General features: G+C 43.4%; 1 long non-coding RNA gene across 1 annotated transcript; it reads left to right on the forward strand.

Annotated features, from left to right (window-relative positions):
- Nucleotides 1–1,768: 1,768 nt before the first annotated feature.
- LOC122116880 lies at nt 1,769–4,461 on the forward strand. Its single transcript, XR_006149030.1, has 3 exons — nt 1,769–1,779; nt 4,258–4,259; nt 4,290–4,461. It is a non-coding gene; the product is annotated as an uncharacterized LOC122116880 (long non-coding RNA).

Genomic DNA, 4,461 nt, shown 5'->3' on the forward strand with positions numbered 1-4,461 from the left:
ATACATCTATGCTGCTTCAATTTGCATTTCTTCGAGGTTGATAGGTGTGGTAGGCTGATAATGGCTCACTTCCAAAGATTTGGCTCTGCCTATATGTCTATGTCTATGACCTAAACCCAAAGAATCTATGAATAAGGAAAAGAGGCCAGGTGCCAGTGGCTCACTCCTATAATCTTAATTACTCAGGAGACTGAGATCTGAGGCTGAGAATGGGGTTCAAAGTCAGCCCCAGCAGAAAACTCTCCAAGACTCTTACTTCCAATTAACCACAAAAAAAGCTGGAAGTGGAACTGTGGCTCAAGTGGTAGAGCACTAGCCTTGAGCACAAAAGCTCAGGGACAGTGCCTACGCCTGGATTTCAAGCCCCAGGACTGGCAAAATAAAATAAAAGGAAAAGACATCTTTTCAGATATGATTAAACCAAAGATCATTTTTTTGGGGGTGGGGAGAGGTCCGGTCGTGGGGCCTGAACTCTGGGCCTGGGCCCTGTCCCTCAGCTCTTCAGCTCAAGGCTAGCGCTCTACCACTTGAGCCACAGCGCCACTCCGGCTTTTTGTTTTTTGCTTATGTGGTGCTGAGGAATCGAACCCAGGGCCTTGAGCATGCAAGGCAAGCTCTCTACCACTGAGCCACCTTCCCAGCCCCTAAACCAAAGATCTTGACTGACATCAGCGGTATTCGTAGAGTGGCCCCTACTCACAATCATTAGGATGCAGAAGAAAGAGTGATTGTACATAGATGTTGGAGTGGTTTCTACTCAATGGAATTGTTTTCTGTTCTTTACAGCTGAAAGAAGACATGTTATTCCTTCCTGTTTTCTTTTCTTTTCTTCTTCTTCGTTTTTGCTAGTCTCCTGAGCTCTGTCCCTGAACCTCTCTGTGTTCAAGACTAGTGCTCTAGTGCTCCACTTCTGCTTTTCTGGTGATTAATTGGGGTAAGTGTGTCACAGACTTTCCTGCCTGTGAATTACCATCCTTACAGCTCAGCCTCCTGAGTAGCAAGGATTACAGGCATGAGCTACTAGCTTTTCATCTGTTATATACCACATGAAAAGCCTCCTTCCCACTCTCCCTCCTCTTTTTTCTTTCTTTCTCTGTCTCTCTTTTTTGTGCCTGACCTAGGACTTGAACTCAGGGTCCAGTCCTTGAACTTTTGTATTCAAAACTAGTGCTTTATACTTGAGCCACAGCTCCATTTCCAGCTTTTTGGTGATTAATTGGAGACAAGACTCTCCTCGACTTTCCTTCTTGAACTGGTTTCAAAGATCAATTCTTAGATATCAGCCTCCTGAGGAGCTAGGCTTACAGGCATAAGCCATTGGTGCCAGGCTCTAGCGAGCTTTTGTTAAGCTGTGTCAGCCTCCTGATATCTAGGATGGTAGCTATAAGCACCAATACCCAGCTTGTTTTTGTCTTTTATGCCACATCTGGGAGCGGTCCATGAGCTTCTTTGGTCAAGGCTAGAGCTCTAACACTTATGCATACACCTCCATTTCTGTCCTTTTTTTTGTAGTAGTTAATTGGAGGTAAGAGTCTCTGGGCTTTCAAACTGTGATTCTCAGATCTTTGCCTCCCGAGTGGCTAGGAGTACAGGCTACAGCCAGCACCGGATCTGATTTTTTTTTATTTAATTAATTAATTTATTTATTTATTTTTCTTCAGTCATGGGGCTTGAACTCTGTCCCTCAGCTCTTCAGCTCAAGGTAGGCCCTCTACCACTTGATCTACAGTGCCACTTCCAGTTTTCTGAGTGGTTTATTAGAGACAAGAGTCTCACGAAGTTTCCCGCCCGGGCTGGCTTTGAACTAGGATCCTCAGCTCTCAGCCTCCTGAGTAGATAGGATTCCTGGCGTGAGCCATGGACACCCAGCTTTTTTTTAATTTTAGAAATATTTGCTTAATTAAAGGATAGTCACAGACGGGATCACAGGAATGTTTTACAGTGGGATGGAGCTGGGGAAAGTCCAGAGCAATAGGCACTGAAAATGTGGGGCATAAGCTCCTCCCACCAGTCTCAGCAAATGAGGTTAAAGGAAGTAACCAAAGCAACTTAAGTTAGGGCTTGGCCTGAGTTCCCTAACCCACATTTAGAATTCTATTCACTGCCAAGTTTCTAAAATCCCCACCCCACCTATCCAGTCCTTCCTTTTTCTAATGGGGGTTGAAGGAGGGGGAGGAAAAAACAGCTTAAAAACCTCTCCTGCAATTCTATTCATGTAAATCTATATGCAGGTTTAAGTGTTTATAGCATTCCCAACTGCCTGGGGAAATGTCTGGGATGATACATATCAAATTAGTAACAATGGTTAATTAGAGGGACTGAAAGTAGTTAATTACAAAGCTGCTGTCCTGAGGGGAGGGGAGGGGAGGAACTTTCACTGAGACAGGTTTCCAGCCCTCTTTTCATTTTTGTCAGTCGTGGGGCTTGAACTCTGGGCCTGGGAGCTATCCTTCAGCTCTTCAGCTCAAAGCTAGTGCTCTACCACTTGGGCCACAGCGCCACTTCTGGTTTTCTGGTGGTTATTTGGAGATGAGAGTCTCAGGGACTTTCCTGCCCTGGCTGGCTTTGAACTGTGATCCTCAGATCTCAGCCTCCTGAGTAGCTAGGATTATAGGTGTGAGCCACTAGTGCCAGGCCCAGCCCTTTTTTTGACTTTTTTTTTTTTTTTTGACTTGAATTCTTGCTTTCTGCCTAGGCTGGAGCCCCCTTCTAGTGTTGCTGAGGTAACAGGCATGCTCATCATGCCCAGCTTTTTCCATGGAGACAATCTTTTGGAATTTTTCTCTTTTTTTAAAATTCAATTTTAATTTATTTTCATCATTTTTAAAATATTAAATTTCTTTTTTTTTATTGTGAAAATACCATACAGAGGGGTTACAATGACATGGGCAAGGTAATGAGTACATTTCTTTTTTTTTTTTTTTTTGCTGGTTGTGGGGCCTGAACTCTGGGCCTGGGCACTGTCCCTCAGCTCTTCAGCTCAAGGCTAGTGCTCTACCACTTGAGCCACAGCGCCACTTCTGGCTTTTTTCTTATGTGGTGCTGAGGAATTGAACCCAGGGCCTCAGGCATGCAAGGCAAGCGCTCTACCACTGAGCCACCTTCCCAGCCCCCATGAGTACATTTCTTATCAAGCATTGTTGCCTCTTCCTTTGTTTCCCCTTCCCATCCCTTTCCATCTCCCACCCCCCATTTCATCATTTTTTCATGATCCAGATATTTTTGAATGCTAAGAAAATTAATTTTGCATGGTATGTCAGGGATGGGCACTAAATAAAACACAAAATCAGACTGCAAATGAGTTATACAAATGAAAATATCAAATGGAGATCGATATCAAAATGAAAGCATTCAACATATTAAAAGTTCACAATTACTTGTACAGCACACATAAAAAAGTCAGCTTGCTAACCAACTGTTGTGATTTTAAAGAACTATTGCAAAAGATGGACGAAAATAGATTTATTAGTAAACTTATAAAGAGGTTCAAGAGTCTGAAACAAGTAGTAAAAAGAAATTCCTGTCTTTATTAGAAGGGTGTTAGGCTTTAAATATCCCAATTTTGGTAATCAAATTATTGTTTGTAGTTTTTGCTTTTCTTAGAGCTGTAATACTAGTCCAACCGTGTTGTCTTTTTCTTTTAAAGCAAGAAACAGAATTCAAGTAATCAGAAAGCATTAGCAGGCATCAGTTAATCCAGGATACTAGCTTCTTAGTTGCAAAGAAAACCATTGTTGGGGTAAGGGAGAGGGGAGTGGAAGCAATTCATAATAACTGGAATTCCATGAGTGGGTATGCCAAGTCTCATAAGAGTATTTTTAAAAATTTTTTTTTTTTGGGTCCGGTCGTGGGGCCTGAACTCTCGGCCTGGACACTGTCCCTCAGCTCTTCAGCTCAAGGCTAGCGCTCTACCACTTGAGCCACAGCAACACTTCTGGCTTTTTTCATTTTGCTTATGTGGTGCTGAGGAATTGAACCCAGGGCCTCGAGCATGCAAGGCAAGTGCTCTACCACTGAGCCACCTTCCCAGCCCCAGTATTTTTTTTTTTTTCTGTCGGTCGTGGGGCTTGAACTCTGGGCCTGGGCGCTGTCCCTCAGCTCTTCAGCTCAAGGCAAGTGCTCTACCACTTGAGCTACAGCGCCACTTCCGGTTTTCTGGTGGTTTATTGGAGATAGGAGTCTCACGGTCTTTCCTGCCCGGGCTGGCTTTGAACCGCGATCCTCAGATCTCAGCCTCCTGAATAGCTAGGATTACAGGCGTGAGCCACCAGCGCCCGGCTCAGCCCCAGTATTTTTAAAATTTATTCTTTACTTGGTCACTTTTTGTTCCTTGGACACCAATTTTGCTTTGACTTTTTTTCCTCAAAGTATAAAAAGTATGAAATATAAACAAGCTCTTGCACTGCATATTTAGAAGTGTACAATTGAAGCATTATAGAGCTATCTATATACTGATAAATC

This window comes from Dipodomys spectabilis, unplaced genomic scaffold, assembly GCF_019054845.1.
Source record: "Dipodomys spectabilis isolate Male_0828 unplaced genomic scaffold, ASM1905484v1 ptg000137l, whole genome shotgun sequence".
NCBI lineage: Eukaryota > Metazoa > Chordata > Mammalia > Rodentia > Heteromyidae > Dipodomys > Dipodomys spectabilis.